This window comes from Nyctereutes procyonoides, unplaced genomic scaffold, assembly GCF_905146905.1.
Source record: "Nyctereutes procyonoides isolate TBG_1078 unplaced genomic scaffold, NYPRO_anot_genome, whole genome shotgun sequence".
NCBI classification, from domain to species: domain Eukaryota; kingdom Metazoa; phylum Chordata; class Mammalia; order Carnivora; family Canidae; genus Nyctereutes; species Nyctereutes procyonoides.
Genome location: NW_026575146.1, coordinates 12,580,468 through 12,594,527, shown reverse-complemented (window position 1 = coordinate 12,594,527; position 14,060 = coordinate 12,580,468). Strand labels below are relative to the sequence as shown.

Here is a 14,060-nt window from a genome sequence, read left to right as displayed (position 1 = left end):
TAGGTCTATGCTGGACCTTGTAACTGAGGTCAGGTGGCATTTTACACACCACATGCTAACCACATGCTTGTCTTGTTTTCCTGGGATTGGGCTCAGCCATTGAATCCTATTATTCTATCCTTCTGAGTTGGGGGCTCCACTTTGCTCCTACCGCTAAGGCAGGTTTATCCCTTCACCCTCCCTTGGCACTGAGTCTGGTCTCTCCAATCTTGGCTGCCTGCTATGGCCTTGGTACTCACTGATGACTATATTTGACGCTACCTGCCTATCTGGATTGTCAAATATGAGTTTCCTTCTTATTGAACATCCCCTGACACCTGACACCCACCACCTACCAGAAGTACTGGGGGAACTATAGAAATCTAAATTCTAAAATCTCTAGCTGGTCCACATTTTAGGGAAGGCCCATGACCATTGGCCATGTTCTCTGGAACCTCCTGGGTGAAGCTCAAAATGCTGCACGTCTCCTAATTTCCCAGGCTGAATTTGGTTCTGTAGCTTCTGCCCAAGTCAGCAGATGAGTCAAATTCCAGGGCTGGACACTGCCAGGCTGTTCTAGTACACTGTAGTTACACCTTCCATGCACAACTAAGCCACAACATAGGAGCCACTTCCTTCCTTCTCCCAGATCAGGACTACCAATAATTTGGGAATGGAAAATGCTAGATTTATAAAGAAACATTATTTATGTTTGATTAGACTTTACTAGGTTACATTCTTTTTTCCATCTTTCTTCTTTCATAAAAAAAACTAAAAAAAAATAATTTCTAAGGTATTAGGAAAGTTATTTATGAAAGAGATGTTTATATTCCATTGAAAGTTCCTTTGTAGAAATAGTCTTACACATTTCATAACAGTGGCAATCTTCTGTTCTATACAAAATTTGTTTAATTTTAATTTTTTTTAAGATTTTATTTTTAAGTAAGCTTTACACCCAAAGCAGGGCTCGAACTAACAACCCCGAGATCAAGAGTCTCATGCTCTACCAACTAAGCCAGGCAGGCACTTCCAGAATTTTTTTTCATAAAATTTATTATAAAGGCTTTCGAAGGAAGCATGGGCTCTGAGGGAAATGTTCAAATAATACACTGAGTGATTTTTTATGTGACCTTTGTGGGGAATAATTTAGATTTTTTAAAACCTTCAAATTAAGAATATTTCAGTTTATCCATATTGGCAAATCATTTAGGGAAAAACATTATTGGAGTCTAAATAACTTAGAATTACTGATCATTTGAATAGGTACAAGACTAAAACTAAATATATTCATTGAAAAAGAGAATCAAAAATCATCCGGCATGGACACACCCACACCTTCCTCAATCTCCCTCAAACACACATTCAACATTCTCACACCTCAAGACACATCGCACATCCCCAGATATACCCAGAAACAAACATACACAAATATCATTAGGAAATTGAAACCATGGACATTTCAAAAGTTATCAGTCCAACAATCTCAAGGATATTCGAACTTCATCATAACTAAAGATTAAGGAATTGAGATTGAGGAGGATTGAGGAGTTGAGTCAGGAGGGAGAAATATCTTCCTGTTCAGAAGCATAAAACAATGAATATTTGTTTATTATAGAACATAGGGCCTTTCCTGACACCATTTGTTGTTCCATTTATTGCATTTACTTGAAGAAATAAAACAGCATTAAAAATATTCAAGCTTTAGGGGCACCTGGCTGATTCAGTCAGTAGAGCATGAAACTCTTGATCTTGGGGTTATGAGTTCAAGCCTTACACTGAATGTGGAGATTACTTAAAAATAAAAACCTTTATAAAAAATATTCAAGGGTGACTCAGTTGGTTACGCATCTGGTTTTTGATTTCAGCTCAGGTCATGATCTCAGTGTTGTGGGACTGAGCCCCATGTTGGGCTGTGAACTCAGTGTGGGGTCTGCTTCAGATTCTCTCTCTCCCTCTGCCCCTCCCCCCACCCATGCTCTCTCTTCTAAATATATCTTTTTTTAAATGCATTAAAAAATATTTTAGTTTTAGACGAATTTAAATTTGTTTTCCTCATTTAATCTGAATTGGTGATGCTTTCTAAAGTCTAACATAAAATAATCTTAGAACTTTGTGCAACTTTTCCCCCTACTTAACATAGATAGTTGAAAGTAAAATGATTTTTGAGCTGTACAGTAGTAAAATGATATCCTAATCCAATTTTCATTTCAAAATTAAAATCATCTTACAATATTTTCAAATAATCAATATATTACATAGTCATTGTATGAAGTCCAGGCAATAAAAGGCTTTAATAGAAAATCAAAATCAGGGGCAACCTGGGTGGCTCAGCGGTTTAGCGGTCCCTTCAGCCCAGGGCCTGATCCTGCAGGCCCGGGATCGAGTCCCACATCCAGCTCCTAGCATGGAGCCTGCTTCTCCCTCTGCCACTCTCACACTCTCTCTGTGTCTGTGTTTCTCATGAATAAATAACATCTTATAAAAAAAAAAAAAAGAAAAGAAAAATCACCCATAATTACACTTAATGGAGAGCATTTATTTAAATGTTGCAGGGATGCCTAGTGGCACAGTCAGTTAAGTGTCTGACTCTTGGTTTCCACTCGGACGGTGATCTCAAGATCGTGGGACGGAGCCTGGCGCCATGCTCTGAGCTCAGCACAGAGTCTTAGGCCTCTTTCTCACTTTCCTTCTACTCCTCCCCCCACCTCTAAAATATATAGAATCTTTTTTTTTTTTAAATATGGAGGTAAATTTGGGGGTAAATCAAGACTTCTTCTACCACTTCTGGTTCTAGCAACATGAAAAGGCTGATGTGGACACTCTCTAGGATAAAATATAATAAACAAATTATTGCTACACAGATAAATTACATTTTTAAAAATAGATAACTGAGTCAAGAAGGAAGAAAGGGGAATTCTCTGGTAGCTGGAATTAGAAAGTTGGGCTGATGGAACCAGCACCTAGAGAATGGAGGTTGTGATATAAACCTCACATGAAGACAAAGGACATGGCCTTGGGTCCACTCAAGATGAATATCTGGAATTAAGAGGATGAATTAAGGAAAAGCTCTTGCAAAGTTGCTTAGTCCATAAAAATGGCACTAACAAGAAGTCCAATGAGGAAAAAGAGCAAGGTATCTTGTAATAGTCAAGGCTTTGAGTCTGAAAGAAAAAGAAACATCTCTTCTGAGATAAGAAATTAAACCATGCCTGAGTGTAGGATTGAATTTTATGCTAGTCTTTTAGGACAAGAATTCTCAGCTGACACACTAACAAAAAGTTGGGCAAGAAAAACAAATTTGCTCAAGGCCCATGAAAACTCTAGGACCCTTGCAGAACCAAAAATTAATCCACATATCAGGACAAATCTACAATCTCCCACAGAAAGGACCATCACTGCTTAAGATGAACTCACAATAAAAAATTACAAACCATGTGAGGATATGAGGATGAATCAAAAGGCTCAATTATCAACAAAATCATAGAACTATTGATAATTGAACACTCTTAAAAGGTACTAGAAACATTACTATGTTTAAGATTATTAAAGAGGTAAAAGAAGGAATTGAAATAATGGAACAAGAAGACAATATGAACAGAGAATAAACAGATTTGAGCCAGGACCAAATTATACTCTTGGAAATAAAAGATTAATTCATTCAAATTAACAACTCAATGAATAAATCATGTAAAATGGTCAACTGAAAAACAGACCTGAATAAACCACCTGTAATACAACACAGAGATAACAAGATGGAAATATAAAAGAGAATTTCTGAGACATGGAAGACAGAATGAGAAGTTCTAATACATACTTCTAAAAGAAATTTGTAGAGACATTCACAGGGATAATGGGAAAAGAAAAATACTGTTATAATTCACATGTTGTATGGTTGTTTTATGTAGTAAACCCAAAATTATCCACACAGAAATTATTAGCATTGGTAAGAGTGTTAGTGATATAGACACAAAATCAAAATACATCTTTCTGGAAATTTTCATGTTTTCTATTTTCAATTTAATCCTCCTAAAGTTAGTGAAAAGCATCTCCTTGTCTTTTTTACCCCTGTTCCATCTAAACTTGTGACACCTTTATCAATTTCATGATATTTATCTATGCCTTTTATTTCTCTTGAGTAGTCACACCAGAGTTTATCTATTTTGTTAATCTTTTCAAAGAATATTTTGTTTTTCTTGAGTCTATTATTTAACATGATTTCTGTTTAATCAATCTATTATTTATACAATGGCTATTTAATTGGTTTCTGCTTTTTTTTTTTTTTTTGGTTTCTGCTCTTTATAGTGTTTTTTATTCTACTTCCTTTGTGTGGGTTTTCTTTCCCTGTTATTCTTCTTTAACTTTCAAACTTGGAAACATAGCTATTTAATTTTCAACCTTTAGGTATTGAGGTTACATATTTTTCTCAGAGTACCATTTTCCTCTATCCAACAATATGTCTTTTGTATAATAAGTGAGATGGGAGAAAAGAACATATATGTATAAAAATAAACACTGATAAGGTACATAATTAGAACTTATACCCTTTCATCATATCATATACAAAAATCAACTCTAATGAATTCATGAACTATATATAAAATACAAAACTATAAACATTTAGAAGTCAATATGGGAGAATACTTTTATGATATCAAGGATATAAACATTTTCTTATACAAGAAATAAAAACTGAAAGCCACAGAGGAAAAATTGACAAATTTGGCTACATTTAAAATAACTATATCCATTTTATCAAAAGCCACCATAATGAGAATGAAGCGATCAGCCACAGACTAGAAAGAGATTTGCTAAATATATTTTTATATACAATATACACTTGTTAAATATGTTAACTATCAAGGGATTAGTATCCTGGCTATGTAAAGAATTCTTATAAATTAATGAGCAAAAACAAACCAATTTTTTTAAAAAGACCAAGGGAACTGCACAAGCATTTTATAAAAAATATAAATGGCCAATAAACATATAAAATGTCACTCAGTCTTATTACCAATCAGAAAAACACAAATTAATTCTATTATGAAGAACCATTACATATCCAAAAAATTGGCAAATATTCAGGCCTAAAACTATCAGGCATCAGCAGCAATGTGCAACAAGGCAATTTGTCATATAGTACTGATGGGAATGTAAATTAGTACAGTCATTTTGGAAACCAATTTTGCTTTATGAAGATGTCCATACATTATGACCTAGCAATTCCACCCGTAAGTATAAACTCTAGAGAAACTATCCATTTGCAGGAGGTGTTTATGAAAATGCTTAAAGTAGCTTTATGCCTACTAGTAAAAAACTAGAAATAAGCCAATGTCCATTAACAGTTAAGATGGGTAAAATGTGGATGATGGAATACAATATAGTAAGATTAGGAATAAATTATAGCTATCTTCAACAACTTAGTAAAATCTCAGGAACATAATTTTGAGTGGAAAAAACAAATTGAAAAATAGATTCAACATTAGTCCACTGATAAAGTTTTAAAACATGCATAACAATTTATTTTTCTTGTAAAACTACCAAGAAAACAAATAAGTGATAAATCGTAAATTTAGGATAAGAGTGGCCTCTGAAGGGAGAGGAAATGAGTAGGGTCATTAGCAGACATTCACAGGAGGATCACTAAAAGATGTATTTGAGTAAGAAGGAAAAAAAGACCCAGAAAAGATATGAGAAACACAGAGGAGAGGTAAGCAAAGAAACTGGCAAACCTTTTTGTAAAACTAAAAAAATGGGTAGGGGTGCCTGGGTGTCTCAGTCGGTTAAGTGTTCAAATCTTGATTTCAGTTCAGGTCATGATCTCAGGGTTGTTGAGATTGAGCCCAGCATCAAGCTCTGTGCTTGGTGTACAGCTTGCTTAAGGTTCTCTCTCTCCTCTTCCTCTGCCTCACCCCTACTAAAAAAATGAAAATGAAAATGAAAAAAACAGAGGTGGATCCATGTTTTGTGGCACCTAAAGCTTGCATAATTTGGGGAACACATTTTAAGAAAGGAATACTAAAGTATTAATAGAAAATTAGGTACACAGTTTACATTTCTGGGATGCCTGGCTGGTTGGGTCAGTGAAGGATTTGACTCTTGATCTTGGGATTGAGTTTCAGACCCATGTTGGGTGTAGAGATTACTTAAAATATTTATTTTTTGTGTGTTTTTTTTTACCAGTTTTTTAATGTTATTTAAATTCAATTAATTAACATATAATGTATTACCAGTTTCAGAAGTAGAGCTCAGTGATTCATCAGTCTTATATAACATCCAGTGCTCATCACATCAGGTGCCCTTCTTAATGCCTATCACCCAGTTACCCCATCCCCCACTCCTCTTACCTCTAGCAACCCCTGGTTTTTTTCCTATATTAAGAGTCTTTTATGGTTTGTCTCCCTTTCTGATTTTGTCTTGTTTTATTTTTTTCCTCTCTTCCCTATGATCCTCCATTTTGCTTCTTAAATTTCATATAACTGAGATCATATGACACTGTCTACTCGGACTTATTTGGCTTAGCATAATACACTCTAGTTCTAGCCACATGGTTGCAAATGGCAAGATTTCACTTTTTTGATGGCTGAGTAATTAATATTCATATACATATACCATATACATATATATATACACTATATATATATACACACACACACACATACATACCACATCTACTTTATCCATTTATCTGTCAATGGACATCTGGGCTCTTTCCATAGTTTGGCTATTGTGGACATTGTTGCTATAAGCATTGGGATACAGGTGCCACTTTGGATCACTACATTTGTATCATGGGGTAAATACCAAGTAGTGCAATTGCTGGGTCATAGGATAGCTCTATTTTCAACTTTCTGAGGAACCTCCATACTATCTTCCAGAGTGGCTGCACCACCTTGCATTCCCACCAACGGTATAAGAGGGTTCCCCTTTCTCTGCATCCTCACCAACATCTGTTGTTTCCTGACTTGTTAATTTTAGCCATTCTGACTGGTGTGAGGTGGTATCTCATTGTGGTTTTGATTTGTATTTCCCTGATGCTGACTGATGTTGAGCATGTTTTCACGTGTCTGTTGGTCATAAAATAAAATCTAAAAAAAGGGATGCCTGGGTGGCTCAGGGCCTGATCCCAGTGTCCTAGGATCAAGTCACACATCAGGTTCCTTGCAAGAAGCCTGCTTTTCCCTCTGCCTATGTCTCTGCCTCTCTCTGTGTGTCTCTCAGGAATAGATAAAATCTTTTTTAAAAAATCTTTTTAAAAAAAGTTTACTTTTCCTTAGAATGAGAACAGAAATCACAACAAATAAAAAATTTAAATAACAGAACATGGTGGGGAAGAAAGAAAGGGAGGCAAACCATAAAACAGACTCTTGGCTATAGAGAACAAACTGGGGGTTGTTGGAGGGAAGATGGGTGGGGGATGGGCTAGATGGGTGATGGGGATGAAGGAGGGCACTTGTGATGAGCACTGGTGTTGTATGTAAGTGATGAATCACTAAATTCTATACCTGAAACTAGTATTATGCTGTATGTTAAAATTATACTGTGTGTTAACTAATTTAAACAAAAACTTGAAACAAACAAATAAATAAATAAATTGCAGCTACATGCTACAAAAACTCACAAAATCCAGGAATGTAATACAATCTTTAATTATTTTTGTTATAATTTCACCTCTTCTATAATACATTTCATTCTGTACATTTTTTTGACTCCATACTCTTTGCTCATCTCTTAATGTGACAAGGACTTTTAAATATTGTCCTATGTAAAGAGGATGAAAGACACATCAGTCTTCTAACACAGTTGGCCAAAATTTATTCTTTTTTTAAAAAAAAGTCAGTCATAGTTTAGAAAAATTTATTTTAGCTTCACATTCATTATTGGTAATGGAGGAAGGCTTCAGATAACTCCAGCCCTTTGATCTCACTGTCAGAGCAAGCTGTTCAGGTCGGCTGGCTTTCACCACACCTAGCATCCCTCCCACCCCTACCTTGCCAGGGCAGTTCTCAGCAGTGGTGTGTGCCAAGTCACATGACCCTCAAGCTAAGAGCCGAGCAGTGTCCTAGTCAGATTCTTCTCACTGAGGAAGATTCTGATGCTCCATGGGACCCACGGAGTGCAGGCTTCCACTGGGAACTGCTGTCCAATGTCCACCCGCCTCTCCTGCAGCTCCAAGACCACCACTAGGATGAGAAATGACCTCCAGACCAGCAAGACTACATTCTTCCACTATCTTGGGGTGTTGCTTCTTCCTGGTTTCATAGCCTGGGGAGGGTCCATCAAGTTAAGAGTCCTGCAGCTGAAATATTAGCTTCATGGGAAATCAGCATTTAGCAGGAACTACAGAAAATAATATTAACAAGAACAGCAGTAATAGTAATAATTGTTAGAGAAACAATTACTTCCCACTCATATATCCATCGAAAGAAATTCTACTCTCATCTCCACAGTGCTAACATAAGAACACTCATAACTTCTTTCTGCTTACTTAACCATTCCACCCAAAGGCAGGAGAATGGGAAAGTTTAGGAGGCACAGCTCACCATGCTTGGCTCAGCCCCGCTATTCTCTCTCCTTTCAGACCTGCCTGCCTCCACAGAAGGAACATTCTGGTCTGCCTGGGTCCAGGTGGTGAATAACCAGCCTTATTAGGGAGACCTGCTGTTGTCTCACTGTGCCATGGGGGGCTAAATCCATCTAATTCAGGAATAAAGTATCAGCAAGTCCATCTGGCCACAGATCTAAAATCATTTTCTCTATCAGCTTTATCTGAAATAAAGCTAATATTGTATTTCTCATCTTCCACCTCTAATTCCTGCCTTTCTCCCCCTCTTTCTCCATATTGGTTCTGAATTTCAAAGAGGAAGAGAAGTGCTATGTGTGGGATACTCTACAACTCTAATAATGAAGGCTAATTTGGGGACACTTTTAAAAATAGGCGCCACCAGGGGCATTTGGGTGGCTCAGTTGGTTAAGCATCTGTTTGCCTTTGTCTCAGGTCATGATCTCCAAGGTTTTGGGATCAAGCCCCTCATTGGGCTCCCTGCTCAGCGGGGAGCCTGCTTCTCCCTCTCCTCCCTTCTCATGCTGTCTTGCTATCTCTGTCTCTCTCTCAAGTAAATAAAATCTTAAAAAACAAACAAATGAAACTAATAAACTAGACAACAATAACATGGGAGAAGAGAGAACAGAGCTATTAATTAAATGTAGTCTTTCTTGGGCAGCCCTGGTGGCTCAGCGATTTAGTGCCACCTTCGGCCTAGGGCATGATCCTGGAGACCCGGGATCGAGTCCCATGTCGGGTTCCCGCATGAGCCTGTTTCTCCCTCTGCCTGTGTCTCTGCCTCCCTCTCTGTGTCTCTCATGAATAAATAAATAAAATTTAATAAATAAATGTAGTCTTTCTTAAGTCAAATGCAGCATATTCAAAATTTAAGGGTAGCCTCTAACAGAAATAAAATATGTCTTTTAGAACACTGAAGAAGGAAAAAGGGAACAAAATCAATCCAACTGGAATCAGTAAAAACCCAAATAACAAGAAAAAAAATGTTAAATAGCACACATAAGATGGTGGAGATAAATCCATCAGTAATCCTAATAAGTGGAAACATTAAATTCAGCTGTTAAATAGCAGAAATTATCTGAATTGAAATACAAATCCTATATGTATGCTCTTTGCAAGCATAAAAGGGAAGAATGCCCAAAATGCGAAGTAAAATTATGGAAAAAATACACCAAATATTAAACAAATGAAGGCAGAAAAGTAGTATTAATCAGATGAAATAAAATTTAAGGAAATAGGGGAACTCAGCTGGCTCAGGTGTTAGAGCATGCAACTTTTTTAAAAAAAGATTTTATTTATTCATGAGAGACACACACACACACACACAGAGGCACAGACACAGCCAAAGGGAGAAGAAGGCCCCATACAGGGAGCCTGACGTGGGCCTGGATCCTAGGACTCCAGGATCACACCCTGGGCCAAAGGCAGCGCTAAACCACTGAACCACCCAGGCTGTCCTAGAGCATGCAACTCTTGATCTCAGGGTTATACGTTTAAGCTCCACACTGGGTATAGAGATTACTTAAAAATAAAATCTTTAATAGAAAATACTTTAAGGCAATAGTATTAGGTATTAGAAAGGGCTACCATTGGGTGCCTGGCCAGCTCAATTGGTAGAGCATGGGACTCTTGATCTTAGGATCATGAGTCCAAGCCCCACGTTGGACATGGAGGCTACTTAAAAAATGGGAGAGCCTATCATTAACAATAAAAAGAACAACCACCAAAAAAAAAAATATAATAATGCTGACTTGCATGCCCCCCAAAATATAGCCTTAAAATATTTATAAAGATAAATAATGATATATATACTAAAGAAATTATTAAATCCCCCATCATGGTAGGTATTTTTTTTAAAGATTTTATTTATTTATTTGAGAGAGAGAAAAAACACAAGTGGAAGGAGGGGCTGATGGACAAGCAGGCTCCCTGCTAGGGAGCCTGACCTGGGGTTCAATGCCAGGACCCCAAGATCATGACCTAAGCATGGTAGGTATTTTTAACACATCTCTCAGGAACTGATATAGAAAGCTTACAATTAATTAGGAAGTATAAAATGTCTTGAACAACACAATTAATAAGCTAGCTCTAATGAACATATATACAGAATCCTGCCCCCAATAATTAGGGAGAACCGATCATTACTAGAAAGTGACACAATCCAGTCACAACAAATACCAAAGAATTCATTTCATACACAGCACATTTCATAGCACAACGCACCATCATCAGAAATTTAAAAACCAACAAATTTAGAAATCCTATCACTTTAAAAACTAAAAAGCACTTTAAGACAGATTGATCGATCAATCAATAGATGAAATATATGAAAGGGCAACTAGATAGACACAGAAAAGATGATAGAATCATACCATAAAAACAATTTCATGACCTGCTCTGTCATTTAATAATATATTGGGTATCTCTTTCCATGTTAATAACTGTAGAGCCATACCATCAGTTTAACAATGATATAGCACATCGTTGTCTGAATGAACCATAACTTATTTGTTGTTGAACCATTTATGAGTCAACATTTTGGTTATACGGAAGAGAATGCAGCTTGTCCCCTAAAACCCATCATTCTCTTCTTCCTTAGTGACAAGACTCCTAGTTTTTAGCTGGTAGGTGCTGTCTGGAATAAAGGTTGATTTCTCAGTTTGCTTTGCTCTTAGGTGTGGCCATGTGACCCAACTGAAATGTCATGTTCAACTTCCAGGACATATCCTTAAAGAAAAGAACTGTGCTTTTCTTCCTTCTTATTGTCCTAGGGTATCTTCATACACTATTTCCTGTGTGTATGGATGAAATGCTTGGAGATCAAAGAGCTATTTTGGATCACAAGGTGGAATTCTCATCTTAAGAGATTGTAGACAAGATAGAATGAACCTGCGTCACTGTTAATCATGGAGTTGCAGTATCAGCCATGGATTGCTTTATCTTAAGACTTTCATTTATATGGCAAGAAAATAAATATCTACCTCATTTAAGCTTTATTATTTGGGATTTTCCAAATAACACGTTTTCCCAAATATTTTGGTGTAATGATCAGCTGCTATAAGCATTCCTTTGTGCCTATATTTCCCTACTTTTTTTTTTTTAAGATTTTATTTACTCATGAGAGAGAGAGGCAGAGACACAGGCAGAGGGAGAAGCAGGCTCCCTGTGGGGAGTCCAATGTGGGACTCAATCCCGGGACCCTGGGATCATGACCTGAGCTAAAGGCTGATGCTCAACCACTGAGCCGCCCAGGTGTCCCTTCCCTACTTCTTCCAATAGAATGGGTAAGTCATGGGATATATCCTTTTATTTTTTAAAGATTTATTTATTTATTTATTTTAGAGAAAGAGAGAAAGGGGGGCAGAAGGAGAGAGGGAGTCTCAAATAGACCACTTTCTGAGCATGGAGCTGGATGTAGGGCTCTGTGTCACCACTCTGAGATCAGAACCTGAGCTGAAATCAAGAGTTGGACGCTTACTGACTGAGCTACTTAGGCACCTCAGGATATAGCCTATTAAAGGTTTTTCGGATATATTGCCAAATCTCATTCATTTTCACTTTGTCAATCAGATGGGCCAAAAATATGATTTTTGGATTACTAGAATGGTTAAACTTTAAAAAAAAATTTTTACCATTTGTGTTTATTCCATGTTGTTTTTTTAAGTTCCTTACCCATTATTCTATCAAAGCATTCTCTTACATTAGATTTTAGAAGACTAAATATTGAGTACTTAACCCTTTGTCTGCCTTATATATTATAAATATTTTCTTCGGTCACTTCACTATCGTTAAATATTAATTGTGGTATTTTTATGTGGAATTTTTAAAATTTATCAAGACTTCATTTTCTGTCTTTGGTATCATTTTTAGAAAGTTCTCTCTTCTCTCAGACTGTAGAAAAATGATATCCACTAATAGCCTATGATATCCACTAACACTTTTATGTATTGTTTTAGTTTTATTTAACTTATTTAGAAATTATTAATCCATCTGGTATTTATTTTGTTATATTATAGGGATCCAAATGTTTATTTTCCCAAGTGATTAACCAAACATTTCACCCTTTATTAAACAGATCATCCTTTATCCCCTGATACAAAATGCCATTTCTAGGAAGAACTAAATTCTCCTTGCATACAAGGATCACTTTTGAACTTTCAGTTATGTTTTATTAATCTATATATCTATTTCTTTACCAGTGCCATAACTTTACTCTAGCTTTTAAATATTTGTATAATAACTGATATGGTAAATCCTCCCTAATAAATTTTTTTAAATTTCTCAAAATGAACTTTATGCTTTTTTAATGCTCTGACAAAACAACAAAAACAAATTCTATTAAAGCTGGGACTTATATTTGAATTTCATTATAGTTTTAGATTGATTTGCGATTAGTTGACCCTTTTTCATTATTGACTCAATATGATATTGATATGACCCACCGATAGGATATTTTTTATTTTTTTTCTAAAAGATTGTAGTTATTTATTCATGCGAGACACAGAGAGAGAAAGATAGAGAAACAGGCAGAGGAAGAAGCAGGACCCCTGCAAGGAGCCCAATGCAGAACTCGATCCCGAATCCTAGGATCACACCTGGAGCCAAAGGCAGACACCCAACTGCTGAGCCACCCAGGTGTCCCAATATTTTTTATTTTCTTTCTTTTTTTTTTTTTTTAATGATAGTCACAGAGAGAGAGAGAGAGAGGCAGAGACACAGGCAGAGGGAGAAGCAGGCTCCATGCACCGGGAGCCCGACGTGGGATTCGATCCCGGGTCTCCAGGATCGCGCCCTGGGCCAAAGGCAGGCGCCAAACCACTGCACCACCCAGGGATCCCAATATTTTTTATTTTCAAAGGAAGTCACTTTGGTCTTTTTCTAAGATGTTATCAGACCCTTGAAAGGTCATGAAGCCTCTTCTATGAGAGTAAGAGAGTCATAAAACCAGGCTTTGCCTCCAATGTGCTAATATTCCACTGAAGATCATTAACATTGCATTGAATTGATATGAAGTCATGTAAAACAGAAATAAAACTCTCCAGAACTTTATTATTATAAATACACTGCCCTGTAACTTACATCTCTCAAAGCTGGCTAGAATGACAAATGACAGTAAGACCAGAGTGGGATTGATCTGGAATGGTTAAAAAAAAAAGAGAGAGTAAAAGGCATTGCAGATAGAAGTAGCATTTGGATGGGGCAAGGCAAATTATGAAGCAGATTCACATGTGTTCTAGGCTAGCAAAGATAATATGAATGCGCAATATTTTTTTATATTTTTATTTGTTTTTATTTAAGTTTGATTTGCCAGAATATAGTATAACACCCAGTGCTCATGCCGTCAAGTGCCCTCCTCGGTGCCCGTCACCCAGTTATCCCAACCCCCTGGCCACCTCCCCTTCCACAATCCTTGTTTCCGAGTTAGGAGTCTCTCATGGTTTGTCTCCCTAATTTTTCCCACTCAGTTCCCTGCCTTTCCCTTGTAATCCCTTTTACTATTTCTTATATTCCATGTATGAGT

General features: G+C 36.7%; 1 long non-coding RNA gene across 1 annotated transcript in view; it reads right to left on the bottom strand.

Annotated features, from left to right (window-relative positions):
- Positions 1 to 4,746: 4,746 nt before the first annotated feature.
- The window catches only part of LOC129499659 (uncharacterized), a 32,530-nt gene continuing 23,216 nt past the window's right edge, over positions 4,747 to 14,060 (bottom strand). Inside the window, exon 3 of the long non-coding RNA XR_008662431.1 lies at positions 4,747 to 5,893. This is a non-coding gene — a long non-coding RNA (uncharacterized LOC129499659). The remainder of the gene's footprint in view (positions 5,894 to 14,060) is intronic.